This window comes from Chrysemys picta, chromosome 1 (assembly GCF_011386835.1).
Source record: "Chrysemys picta bellii isolate R12L10 chromosome 1, ASM1138683v2, whole genome shotgun sequence".
Classification (NCBI taxonomy): domain Eukaryota; kingdom Metazoa; phylum Chordata; order Testudines; family Emydidae; genus Chrysemys; species Chrysemys picta.
This window is the reverse complement of record NC_088791.1, coordinates 297466190-297480972: the sequence shown is the minus strand read 5'-3', so window position 1 is coordinate 297480972 and position 14783 is coordinate 297466190. Positions and strand designations below refer to the sequence as shown.

At 42.2% G+C, this 14783-nt stretch overlaps 1 protein-coding gene across 5 annotated transcripts in view; it reads right to left on the bottom strand.

The window, feature by feature from the left end:
• FNDC3A (fibronectin type III domain containing 3A) overlaps window positions 1-14458 on the bottom strand; it is a 195462-nt gene extending 181004 nt beyond the window's left edge. For 2 of the 5 annotated variants that reach the window (XM_005287136.5, XM_005287141.5), the window contains exon 1: window positions 14162-14458. The gene's annotated coding sequence lies outside the window, so the exon portion shown is untranslated. Of the gene's footprint in view, window positions 1-6255; window positions 6426-13057; window positions 13128-14161 lie in introns of all 5 variants that reach the window. The other 3 variants (XM_065581235.1, XM_005287137.5, XM_005287138.5) reach the window with 3 other exon arrangements.
• Window positions 14459-14783: the final 325 nt, after the last annotated feature.

The window sequence follows — 14783 nt, the reverse complement described above, 5'->3', positions numbered from 1 at the left end:
GCAGCAGCGCAGAAGTAAGGGTAGCAGTACTGCAAACTCCCCCTCCTCCCCCAATTACAACACCATGAAATTTCAGATTTAAATAGCTGAAATCATGAAATTTACAATTTTAAAAATCCTATCACCATGAAATTGGCCCTACTATACCTCGACGGTCTAACATCATCTCTTCCCACTGAACCAGCTTAGCTACTATTTTTTCTGTCATGTCAGCAGCACAGGTCTTCCCAAAGAGATCATGGGATGCTAGCAGTCTGATTCTTCATTCCTATGGTTCACGGAGTTCCTGTTTTCCTCTTTCTCCACCTAGCTCACAAGTAATTTGCATGCTATCGAGCCATCAGTTTGTGTGGTTGAGCAAGTCCGAAGGATTTAATGCAGTTTATCATTAAATGGGCAAGTTTATTACCCGAGGTGGACCAGTTGTCTTCCCAGGTCTTATAACACTGAGTTTTTTTGGTCACTTCATATTCTTGGGGCACTGCTTTCACTCCTGGGGATGCACATCTGTCAATTACTCAGCCACCTCGTGAAATATTAAAGGTCAAACACGTGGGTTCTGGATCTCCTTTGTACATACCATACCAGAATCTACACTTCCATCTCTGGCTAGCTAGCAGCACATCCATATAACAGTCTTCTATGAGATATGCCAAAAATAAAATCAGCTAGATCACAGAAGCAGAAGACACATTGGTCACTCTTAACATAGCACATAACCGAGCTTCACAATGTCTGCAGTGTTATTTGTATAGCTAATGGCTTCTAGCCTTTGCCTTTAAGGCCCTCAACAGATCAGGACCTATCTCCCTTACAGACCCTTTCTAATTCCACAACAATTCAAGGTAAAAGTACTCAATGGGAACCAAAACTCAAGTTGACAGAGCCTAGGTTCAAAGACTTGAGAGCAGGACCACAGCACTGTCCATGACAGGTCCCCCTTCCATCTGCCCCCCAAAACTTCAGAACTGAAGATCAGATGGAGCTCTCACCTAATTATTTTCCTGACACTCTCTTAAAAAAGGCATTAAAAATTACACTTGTTTGTGTACAACACCCAATACAATGTGGCCCTGATTTTGATTGGAGTCTTGGGGTACTACCACTATGATAAATAATAAACTACAAAGCGGGGGGAAACAAATAAAAGGAACAACAGGAACCTTCAAAATGAAGTCAATGCTAAATAATGTTTTATTTTGTGCCTAGATAGCATGGTGATGTATTAGAAATGTTGAAGATAGGGGAGTCTCCCAATTTCCTTGTGAAGCAGTCAGTATATGCTTCAGCCTGCGTCCTCTTACAGCTCTTGTGAATCAGAGGCACTGTCCTTCCAATGGGCTACAGCGGAGAGCAGTGCTGGTGCGCACACTTTCTTCAGTAGGGTTCTTTTGTGGTTAGGCTCCCACAGGAGCTAATGGCAACTTCACTCCTCAGGCAAAATGGAAATTTCTACCATAAAGATAAAAGCTCATCTGTGCAGGAGGGCAACTGATACACCACCACAAACCTCACCATCTTCCACTTCAAGTGTGAGGCACACTTCTTCCATCTAGCCTTCTCTAACACACACAAAACAGCATGCACATTTAAAAAAACCAAAAACCCTAAAACAGAACCCTACCAAAACAAAATGACCATACATAATTTTCCGCCAGAAAATTAAAGAGAACAAATCACATGTGACAGATGTTACTCTCTCTGCTTAAAGCACTATTGGAAGGAGCTCACATATTACAGCAGGGATTGGCAACCTTTGACACGCGGCTCACAAGGGTAAGCACCCTGGCGGGCCAGGCCGGTTTGTTTACCTGCCATGTCCACAGGTTCGGCCAATTGCGGCTCCCACTGGCTGTGGTTCGCTGCCCCCATTGGCCTGGGATGGCGAACCGCAGCCAGTGGGAGTCGCGATCGGCCGAACCTGCGAACGCGGCAGGTAAACAAACCAGCCCGGCCCACCAGGGTGCTTACCCTAGCGAGCCGCGTGCCAAAGGTTGCCGAACCCTGTATTACAGTGATGAGGGTGATATCAGAATATATAGAATTAGGCAGTGACCCACAAGGTCTGTATCTGGGCTACCAGAATTATTAAGCATGCTAAAGAAATTCTTTTTACATGTTTACACTACGGCTGTCGAGGGATTAAAAAAAATTAATTGCTGTTAATCGTGCGATTACAAATAATAGTCATGCTGTTAAACAATAACAGAATACCATTTATTTACATTTTTTTGGATTTTTTCACATTTTCAAATATATTGATTTCTATTACAACACAGAATACAAAGTGTACAGTGCTCAGTTTATATTTATTACAAATATTTGCACTGTAAAAAACAAAAGAAATATGTTAAATTCACCTAATAAGTACTTTAGTGCAATCTCTTTATCAAGAAAATTGAACTTATAAATGTACAATTATGTACAGAAAAATAACTGCATTCAAAAATAAAACAATGTAAAACTTTAGAGCCTACAAGTCCACTCAGTCCTACTTCAGACAATTGCTCAAACAAGTTTGGTTGCAATTTGCAGGAGATAATGCAGTCCGCTTCTTGTTCACAGTGTAACCTGAAAGTGAGAACAGGTGTTTGAATGGCACGGTTGTAGCCGGCATCGCTAGATATTTACATGCCAGATGCGCTAAAGATTCATATGTCCCTTCATGCTTCAACCACCCTGATGAGGGATTCTGCTTGATAACAATCCAAAGCAGACCAGACCGATGCATGTTCATTTTCATTATCTGAATCAGATGCCACCAGCAGAAGGTTGAGTTTCTTTTTTTATAGTTTGGGTTCTGTAGTTTCTGCATCTGAGTGTTACTCTTAAGAATTCTGAAAACGTGCGCCACACCTCGTCCCTCTCAGATTTTGGAAGGCAATTCAGATTCTTAAGCCTTTGGTCGAGTACTGTATCTATCCTTAGTAATCTCACATTGGTACCTTTTTTGCGTTTTGTCAAATCTGCTGTGAAAGTGTTCTTAAAATGAACATGTGCTGGGTCATCATCCGAGACTGCTATAACATGAAATATATGGCAGAATCCAGGTAAAGCAGAACAGGAGACACACAATTCTCCCCCAAGGAGTTCAGTCACAAATTTAAATTTTTTTTTTTTTTTTTTTTTTAATATGAGCATCATCAGCATAGAAGCATGTCCTCTGGAATGGTGGCCAAAGCATGAAGGGGCATATGAATGGTTAGCATATCTGGCATGTAAATACCTTGCAACGCCGGCTAAAACCGTGCCATGCAAATGCCTGTTCTCACTTTCAGGTGACACTGTGAACAAGAAGCAGGCAGCATTATCTCACATAAATGTAAACAAACTTGTTTGTCTTAGCGATTGGCTGAACAAGAAGTAGGACTGAGTGGACTTGTAGGTGCTAAAGTTTTACATTGTTTTGTTTTTGAGTGCAGTTATGTAACAAAAAAAATCTCCATTTGTAAGTTACACTTTCACGATAAAGAAACTGCACAGCAGTACTTGTATGAGATGAATTGAAAAATATAATTTCTTTTGTTTATCATTTTTACAGTGCAAATATTTGTAATAAAATAACAAAGTGAGTACTGTACACTTTGTATTGTGTTGTAATAGAAATCAATATATTTGAAAATGTAGAAAAACATCCAAAATATTTAATAAATGTCAATTGGTATTCTATTAACAGTGCAATTAATCACGATTAATTTTTTTTAATCGCAATTAATTTTTGAGTTAATCGCATGAGTTAACTGCAATCAATTGACAGCGCTAGTTTTCACAAACAAGAACTACAACCCAAAGCTACTTAAGGGGTTTTGTCAATATTTTTGTTTGTAGTTTCACCAGGTTTCCACACCTAGATTTCAGATCCAGCAACCAGAGCAAAACCCAGTGTCACAGAATTCCATCTTGCTCACAAACTAGTCCTCCTATTACTTCGGAATTTTTTTTAAATGTCCTTTGTAAGATGTTTGTTTCCATTTTAGACAACGGGTTGCTGTTAACTAGAACTGGGTGAAAAAATTTAGATGGAACAGCTTTTCATCAGAAAAATGCAGTTTCGTGAAAACAAATGTTTTGCAGGACTGCATCAATTTCAATGAAATTTGACAGACATTTCAAAATGATAGAATGATAGAAATAGAGTATTTCATTCCGACTTTCTCATTTTGTTTCATTCTGACTTTTACATTTGTAATATTCACAATGTAAAAATAAAGTATGTAACTACTTAATATTTATAAAGTATTTACATTCTAAAATATTTCAACATTATCCAAAACATTTAGACATGATCATTAGATGCTTTAGAATTAAAATATTTAATGATTGACTTTTTATACAAATTTCAAAATGCCAAAATTTCTTGCAGGACAGAAATTCAATTTTCCAACTTGCTCTGCTGTAAATCAATACTGCAAAGGTTTCAGCCATAGTTTTCAAATGAGGGCACTTATGGAAAGACAACGGTAAAACCTGGAGCCTCCAGAAAGGATCCAATTGACCCATGAGTCTGTTCATAGAAATTTTTTGCATGTCTGCAAGGCATTTCTGCTGGAAGGAAAGGAGTAGCTGCTGTAGAATAGAGCCAGTATGATTAAAGTGAGTATGAACCATAGCAAGGGTAGATTCTTCTTGGGTAATACAGAGAACCGAACTCTTGAAGAGGTAATAGATTACACCTAAGGAAAATCATTTTGTGGAAATTAGGCCTTGACAAACCAGTCATCTGAAGAAGGCAAACAAGTACAACACACACGCTTGTTGTATCCACTTATTGTCTCATCCATTACTTGGCCTGTAAACTCTTTGGGGTAGGTGACTGTCTTTTTGTTCTTTGCATGCACAGTGCCTACCACAACAGGCCCCAATTTGCTGAATGGGGCTTTTAAGCACTTAGTTGCCTGTGAGAGGGGTCCCTCAAAAGGAATGAGGTCTTGGAGACACAGAACTGAACAGTGTACCCTTTCTTCACTAATTTACAATGCCCTCCTATACAATTTCACTACATGCTGCAAAAAAAGAAAGATGACCCCAAGTTTGTTTTTTTACACCTTTGATTAATAGTTCTTCAAAATACCTATTAGACCTCCTAATTTCCATTTTACAGCCCTCCCCTCCCACCCCCCATTACATTAGGTTCCTCTCAATAAACTCCCCAAGGATTGGAAATAAATTATTTATTTTAGTAAGGAATCTGATTGGCTCAAAAACTTCTTGAACCTTGCCAAGTAATCATTTTTTCTTGCCCTCCTTTTTTGTTTAAGGGTACGAATACATACAGTGACTCAATTATATTAGTAAGGGAACTCCATGTCAAGTAATTTCCTCCTTTTTGACTGGCTTCCTCTTTTTAAAAAAATATTTCAAATATTCACTGTTATAGTGGTAGTTTTTAGTATGATCTTTGTAGTACACATAGAACTACTATGTAATTATTAAATAATACTGATCTAATAGTTTTATTGATATTGTATATGGGCACAGAAATTTACATTCTGTGCTCCCCCAGGCTCCGGCGGCAGCTCACTCTTCTCTTCCTACCCCCTATTCCGGCTCAAACTTGCTTTTCCCTTCCTTCTCCGTCCCCAGCTCCAGCAGGCACTTGCTCTTTTACCCACAGCCCAAGGGCCAGGAGGAGCTAGTCAGTGAGGTAAAGTTACTGTCTAGTTATACTGTTATTAGACTTCCCTGTATGGAAGTAAGGGTCTAGCTTATATGAGGCTGTTGGGGAAAAATCAAGCAGAAAGTCAACACAATGAATCTAGATAAGCAACCTCCCACCCAAAAACTTTGAAGGCAATTACAGTTCAGTGGCCTAGTTCCATGCTTCAGCCTAAAGTTACATAGTTGTTTTGCCAGTGCTAACAGATCAAAGTTTTATGAACAGTTAAAGTAATTTAGGGCACACGTACACTACAAATTTTGGTTGACACAAATTACGGCAGCATCCAGCCACTGAAGTTAGTATATCACTCATGTGCATGCATACTTAGCAGCTTGTGGTGGCACTGGACATATCTACCAGGAATGCTTGTGTCAATGCAAAGTGCAAAGCACGATGGATTGTAATTCCAGTATTGCCCCCCCGCGCCGCCCCCCCCCCCCCCCAAGCAATGCCTTTTGGAAAATTTTTGCAATGTGTTGTGGGATAGAAATGATTCACCCAGGGATCTCTGGGAGGTAGGGGCTCAAGTTCTCAGCATGCAGCTTGCCAACCCATCCCATAATTTTTGTACATTTTTTTTTTTAAATCCTACAAACCTGTGATACTTTTTGATGTCCACCATCTATAACAGAAGCACGGAGCCTGAAGAGCTATGCATTATTCTCATGATTGTTGTAAATACAGGACACATGATTCTCCTATATTTGGAGACTCGCAGGAACAACCACAACAACAGGGGACATGATGATGCCTTCAAGGACAGATTCTGAAGGGATAAAACAATTCAAGTTTGCTGGTGGAGTTCACGGAACAGTTGCAGACAGTGAAGTGCTGCTTCTGGGCCTGAGAAACAAGCACTGACTACTGGGATCACATCATAATGCAAGTTTGGGACAACAAGCAGTGGCTACAGAACTTTTGGATGCAAAAGGCCATATATATATTTCTGGATCTGTGTGCTGACCTCTCCCCAGGTCTCCACCAAGGAACACCAAATTGAGCTGCACTGACAGCTGAGAAGCAAGGGGCAATCACACCCTGGAAACGTATAATGCCAGACTGCTACTAGTCAGTGGGAAATCAGTTTGGAGTTGGAAAATCCATGGTGGGTGCCATTGTCATGCAAGTGTGTCGGCCATTAATCATCATCTGCTACACAGGACTGAGACCTTTGGTAGCATGCAGGACACAGTAGATAGATTTGCAGCAAAGGGGTTCCTGGACTGCAGTGGAGCAATAGATGGCATACACATCCCCATTTTGGCACTAGTCCACCTTGCCATAGAGTACATCAACAAAAAGGGTTATGCAAACAATGGATCATTGGAGACACTTCACCGATATCAATGGGGGCTGGTCAGGGAAGGTGCATGACATCTTTATGAACACAAAATTGCTCCGAAAGCTGCAAGCAGGGACATTCCTTCCTCACTGGTAGATTACCACTGACTATATTGAAATGCCAATTGTGATTCTGGGGGATCCAGCCTACCTTTTGCTCTCCTAGCTCATGAAACTATACACTAGTTACCACCAAGCAAAGATTAAACTATCAGCTCAGCAGGTACAGAATGACTGTTGAATATGCTTTTGGTAGATTGAAGGGACGCTGACAATGTTTACTCACTAGATTGAATCTCAGTTAAAACAATATCCCAGTGGTTATAGCTGCATGTTGTGACCTGCAAAATTTCTGAGGCAAATGGGGGAAAGCTACCACCACGGTGGAGGTAGAACATCTGTCTGCTGATTTTGAACAGCCAGACACAAGGGCTATTACAAGAGCTGAATGTGAAACTATGCCATTAAAGAAGGCTTTAAAAGAGCATTTTAACAGGCTGTGGTGGACAGTTCTCTAGGCCTAAAGCTTTAATTCCTAACAGCACCAATGCGGTGCTTGGTGTACTTTTATAAATATGACAGGCTCAGGAAAATACCCAATGAGTTATCTGGTGCTCTACATTTACAATGTACTGGATGCTTTGGGTACCCCTATGCACTCTACAACGTGTTGTGAACTAATAAACAATTTTATTTAAAAAAAAAAAAAAAAAAATTTATTGAGTGGCAAAAACAGTACAGAAAAACAATGTGGAAAAAACAGGCAATGCTATACAAACTGTAAATATAAATTAACAGAATGGCACTTTGAAATTAGAAAGGTAGAAAAAAAATTGTCCATTTCAGTGCACAGAGTCCATTGTGGCTACATGTATACCATTCTTTGCTGTCCCCTGACATGGAGTGGTAGAGGTATGGATGCAGCCTGTGATGCCATGTGGAATGCTGGGGTATGTAGGGAGCCACTACCATGGAGTTCTCTAAGGACTGCAAAAAGTGAAGAGTCAGACACATGGACTGTACATCAACCAGGGTCTGCGGCATTTGTGTTTGCTGTCTGAGAAGCCCTATTATGTGTTGGTGCATCGCCTTCTCGGTTTCTTGGGCCTTTCTCCTGTCCCTTCTCAATGCTCTCTGCTGTGTCAGCCCTCCAGGCCCTTTGGTTGCAGTCTGATGCAGCACCGGCTTGCAGGATTTCACTAAACATGTCCTTCCTAATCCTACTTTCCCCTCATGGGGTCAAGTGTTCTGCAGGTGTGGAAGGGGAACTCTCCAAGACTGCAATGGCAGCAGCTGCTGATAAAGACACACATCATTGGATTTACAGTGACAACAGAAAGGGAAAGATAAGTTTCAAGACTACCTCCCTTATTCCAAAATCATAATAAACCCCCCCCCAACTTTTTAATAAGACTGTTTATTATAGAAACATAGAATTGTAGGACTGTAAGGGACCTCACGAGGTCATTTAGTCCAGTCCCCTGCACTCATGGCAGGACTAAGTATTACCTAGACCACGGGTCGGCAACTTTTGGCACACGACTCGCCAGGGTAAGCACCCTGGCGGGCCGGGCTGGTTTGTTTACTTGCCGCGCCCGCAGGTTCGGCCGATCACTGCTCTCGTTGGCCGCAGTTCGCCATCCCAGGCCAATGTCCAGTCCCCTGCACTCATGGCAGGACTAAGTATGGGATCATGTCTCATTTTGTAGCACATAGCGAAACTGCTAACTATAAATAGTGACGAAAGATTACACTATTCAGTTCTGTCTCTCCTGGCCCTCTTTCACCATTTCTTTTCAGGAATCCCTCTCACAAGCAACTAAGAGAAAGTTTTCTCTCTAAGAGCTCAGAATAATAGAAGGCATCTTGCTAGTATTGTAGGTATATATTTTTTTCATTGTGTTAATCTTGACTAAAATGAGGATAAGAGGAAAATATAGTATTCCACGGCATAGTCCTCACCACTGAAATTCTCATTAGATTTTTATGGAATCTTTTAGGTTCCGTATTACTCTTGCATCTTTCGCCTTCCTCTGCAGCATGGGGCATAGGTCACTTTCAGGTTTAAAGTAGTATAAAATGGTATATTCTCTGTAACAATGTCTTTAAATCATGATTTGAGGACATCGGTAACTGAGACAGAGGTTAGGGGTCTATTTCAGGAAGGGGTATGTGAGGTTCTGTGGCTTGCAATGTGCAGGAGGTCAGACTAGATAATCACAATGGTCCCTTCTGACCTTAAAGTCTATGAGTCTACATAGTTACAGCCAGATATTACAGTATATCATTGACAGACATTATGAAAAGATAGAGGAAGGAGAGTAATTGCCAAAGTCCTCTTTCCATCATTAGGCATTCTAGTGCACTTATTGTTTATCTTATTACAGTGGTATGCAGACATTTACAGCTTTTGTCAATGTGCCTACTTGTCTTTATCTTCTTAATCTGAAAGAGATCTCTCTGTTCCCCAGTATTAATCCATATCTGCCTTCTAGGCAGCAAAAAACAAACCTAATCTAGTTATTCCCTGCTTTGCTGTGAAAAGATGAAGCTACCTCCTGATAAATTGTAGAATAGGCAACTTTTCAGTACAAAAATATAAAGTGCATTGAAAAACTGAAGTTGGGACTTGTAAGATTTACTTTAATGTCAATCTAGTGATACAATAGTTAGTATACTAGATTAGGGAGAGGACACAAGACAAGGCCTGGCAACAGCCATGCTTAACACACAAGATTGTGCTACACAGGACTCCTGGCTTTGCTTACTGAAGACAGTGAATAGTGTACTTTGAGCAGTACACTATTCTGTGGATTCTGGCATTTAATTTCAGAAAGCGGAACTATGCAAAAATGAGGAGGTTAGTTAAACAGAAATGAAAAGGTATAGTGACTATAGTGAAATCCCTGCAAGCTGCATGGACACTTTTCTAAGACACCATAATAGAGGCCCAACTTCAATGTATACCCCAAATTAAAAAACATAGTAAAAGAACTAAAAAAGAGCCACCATGGCTTAACAACCATGTAAAAGAAGCAGTGAGAGATAAAAAGACATCTTTTAAAAAGTGGAAGTCAAATCCTAGTGAGGTAAATAGAAAGGAGCATAAACTCTGCCAAATTAAGTGTAAAAATGTAATAAGAAAAGCTAAAAAGGAGTTTGAAGAACAGCTAGCCAAAAACTCAGAAGGTAATAATAAAATGTTTTTTAAGTACATCAGAAGCAGGAAGCCTGCTAAACAACCAGTGGGGCTCCTGGACGATCGAGATACAAAAGGAGCAATTAAAGACGATAAAGTCATTACAGAGAAACTAAATGAATTCTTTGCTTCAGTCTTCATGGCTGAGGATATTAAGGAGATTCCCAAACCTGAGCAGTCCTTTGTAGGTGACAAATCTGAGGAATTGTCACAGATTGACATGTCACTAGAGGGGGGTTTGGAATTAATTGATAAACTTAACAGTAACAAGTCACTGGGATCAGATGGCATTCACCCAAGAGTTCTGAAAGAACTCAAATGTGAAATTGCAGAACTATTAACGATGGTTTGTAACTTGTCCTTTAAATCAGCTTCTGTACCCGATGACTGGAAGATAGCTAATGTAATACCAATATTTAAAAAGGGCTCTAGAGGTGATCCCAGCAATTACAGACCAGTAAGTCAAATGTCAGTACCAGGAAAATTAGTTGAAACAATAGTAAAGAATAAAATTGTCAGACACATAGAAGAACATAAATTGTTGGGCAAAAGTCAACATGGTTTCTGTAAAGGGAAATCATGTCTTCCTAATCTAATAGACTTCTTTGAAGGGGTCAACAAACACGAGGACAAGAGTGATCCAGTGGACATAGTGTACTTAGATTTCCAGAAAGCTTTTGACAAGGTCCCTCACCAAAGGCTCTTGTGTACATTAAGTTGTCATGCAATAAGAGGGAAGATCCTTTCATGGATTGAGAACTGGTTAAAAGACAGGGAACAAAGGATAGGAATAAATGCTAAATTTTCAGAATGGAGAGGGGTAACTAGTGGTGTTCCCCAAGGGTCAGTCCTAGGACCACTCCTATTCAACTTATTCATAATTGATCTGGAGAGAGGGGTAAACAGTGAGGTGGCAAAGTCTGCAGATATACTAAACTGCTCAAGATAGTTAAGACCAAAGCAGACTGTGAAGAACTTCAAAAAGATCTCACAAAACTAAGTGATTGGGCAACAAAATGGCAAATGAAATTTAATGTGGATAAATGTAAAGTAATGCACATTGGAAAAAAATAACCCCAACTATACATACAATATGATGGGGGCTAATTTAGCTATAACTAATCAGGAAAGAGATCTTGGAGTCATCATGGATAGTTCTCTGAAGACGTCCACGCAGTGTGCAGCGGCAGTCAAAAAAGCAAACAGGATGTTAGGAATCATTAAAAAAGGGATAGAGAATAAGACTGAGAATATCTTATTGCCCTTATATAAATCCATGGTACGCCTACATCTTGAATACTGCGGACAGATGCGGTCTCCTCATCGCAAAAAAGATATACTGGCATTAGAAAAAGTTCGGAGAAGGGCAACTAAAATGGTTAGGGGTTTGGAACGGGTCCCATATGAGGAGAGATTAAAGAGGCTAGGACTTTTCAGCTTGGAAAAGAGGAGACTAAGGGGGGATATGATAGAAGTATATAAAATCATGAGTGGTGTGGAGAAAGTGAAAATAAGGAAAAGTTATTTACTTGTTCCCATAATATAAGAACTAAGGGTCACCAAATGAAATTAATGGGCAGCAGGCTTAAAACAAACAAAAGGAATTTCTTCTTCACACAGCGCACAGTCAACCTGTGGAACTCCTTGCCTGAGGAGGTCGTGAAGGCTAGGACTATAAAAGGGTTTAAAAGAGAACTAGATAAATTCATGGTGGTTAAATCCATTAATGGCTATTAGCCTGGATAGGTAAGGAATGGTGTCCCTAGCCTCTGTTTGTCAGAGGGTGGAGATGGATGGCAGGAGAGAGATCACTTGATCATTACCTGTTAGGTTCACTCCCTCTGGGGCACCTGGCATTGGCCACTGTCGGTAGACAGGATACTGGGCTGGATGGGTCTTTGGTCTGACCCAGTATGGCCGTTCTTATGATCTTCTGGGTCTTCTCAACAAGCATATTTGTACCCAGTTAGCTTCTGGCATTCCATGATCCTGTTCAAATTTGTATACAAACACTCCACTACCCAACCATCACAACCTGCCCCCTATTCTGGGACTCAGGGGACCTGGGTTTTATTCCCAGTCTGCCACTTGCTTGCTGGGTGAACTTGGGTAAGTCACTTCACTTTTCTGTGCCTCTGTTTCCCCACCTGCTAGATGGGGATAATGAAACCAACCTCCTTTATAAATAATCTTGAGATCTATCTACTGATGAAAAATGAAGCAAAAGAGCTATGTATTACTACTCCACTACTAGGAGCACATTAGCCACTTAGATCTCCAGACCAGACCCTTCAGCCTTTCCCCATGCTGAGTCCTTAGGTATTTAGACATCTAAATACCTTTCAAAAATTGGCTCTTGGAACTTAAGCAATGAACAATTGGATTACCTAGCACAGAGTTTCAGAGTAATGGTTTGGACACTGCCTGCTCAGCTGCCTACCACATACACACACCACACAGAGCTATGACAGACTCTACCTTCAATTAGGGACCAAGTTTTTTTTAGACAGACACCCCTAATATGAATATGCATGTACACACACACACACACACACACACATATATATATGACCAAATCTTGCAAATAATTAACTTCATATAAGCAGGTGACCTTGTGGAAGTCCTGGCTCCAATGAGTGTACTCCTATGTGCAGACCTAGCTATATACACCTAGGTCTTTGCAGGGCTGTGACGTGTATTACAGCAGTTGACAGTATTTGAGATCACATATTTTTAAGAAGCAATTTTAAGACATTGTACTAGATTTAAACAGATAATTAAAAAAAACCAACCACCGAGTACCCACAAGTTCTAAAAATAAAAAAGCCAGTATTTTTGAAACTTGCAAAAGAAGTTACCTTTTGAACTGAGGCATTACATGTCAAGTGGTAGTCTACAGTGAAATTTTACAATCTAGTCAGAAACCACCTTGAAAAACAAGATTTAAAATTAAGTCACTAACATGTCCATAAAACATTGTCCACAAAGTGGTGGGTTTTTTTTTAAGTTATGAAAACAACTTATTGTTCACTTATGTTTACTTTTTACCTAGTTCCTACAATAAATATAGGCTCATCAGTTTCACTTTTACTGCAAGTTGGTTTCACTTTCTGATTGCCAGGGAGCAACATAATATTTTTGTTTACATTCCAGGCCCGATGTCTATATGGTTGGGTTTTTTTGGTTTTCGTTTCGGATTTTTTAAATGGAAAGAACCATGACAATATTTCCATTCATATTACCGGTTTATTTATCTACTTTAAGAATGTGGAGTGTAAGTCTAGCCGGAAACGTCTCTTTAAATCGTAACTACACTGGCAGGTTTCATACTATTTCCAATAGGAAACCAAACGATCATTAGCAACTCTTATGGTTCGGGAAGACAAGTTATGCGAGCACATTTTCTAGTTTGCAGGGGGAGACAGCATCTTCAGGAACAGGTACCACAGCCAGCCACGTCCCTGCCCCTTGATTGCCGAGCCCACCATCTGTACTGGTAACGCTTCACCGATGCCCCCCACCACACAACACGATGCACCCCTTTCACTGCCTAACTTTCACCCAGAGACTCTTCCACTGACAACGGACTTTACATCCCGCGAGCGACACACGCAGCAGCAGCAGCCGCCGCCGCCCCGCGCTCTCCCTGACCCGCGCCTGTGCACACGGACATTTCGGCCGAAGAAGCCCAGCGTGTCTCTGAGCCACAGAGCAAGGGGGGCAAAGTTTACGCCGAGGGGTTTGCAGCCCGAACAGCCAAGTCCCGGAGCCGGAGCCAAACCCTGCCCAGGCAGGACGGACGAGCCAGTCTCGGGGGGGCGGGGGACGAGCCAAGGGAGCTGGCAGCTGAAATCCTGCTCCCCAGAGCCGCCCAGCCGGGAGGGTGTTAACCTGCCCGGCCGCCCCGCGAGCGCAGGCAGAGGCGCCCCCCGTTGCTGGGGGCGCGGACCGGACCTACTCACCGCCAGGGCTCCGCAGCTAACGGTTCGGCGCCCCTCGCCGGCAGCAGCCGCGGGCAGGGAGCTCCCAATGGCGCAGCTGGAGCAGGGGCGGGGCGGTACCAGCGGCTTTCCCCACCTCTCCCCGCCCCCTCAGCTACCTGCGCTGCGCCTCGACCTGTCCCAGCAGCGCATCACCGCCTCGCGCTGCCGCCCCGCCTCGCTCGCGGAAGCGCGGCCACCACCCTCAGCCTGGGGAGGGGGAGACGCTCACTCAGGAGAGACTCCGTTCCAACACGCAGTGCGCCTGCGCTGCGGGAGAGGGGGTGTTTGTCCGCGGAGAAGCACAGGGCGGGAAAGGGGGCGGGGCTGAGGCAGGGCATGGAAAGCCCCGCCCCTTCTCGTTGTCCCTGGTGCTCAGGGGGTTGGTGCCGCAGGGTGCCCAGGCAGGGCTGATGCACCAGCAGCCCCTCACTCAGCTCCTCCGTGGAAGGGGAGGACAAATAGCCTGTTGCCTGTTTTTCACTGGCCTCTTTAGTATTCATGGGAAAAGTCATGGGAGGCCTACTTCAGCCTTCTCACACCACCCACTGTCTCATCCCTGGAACATCAGGAGAGGGCCAGGGCTCATGTTACTTTGAGCACA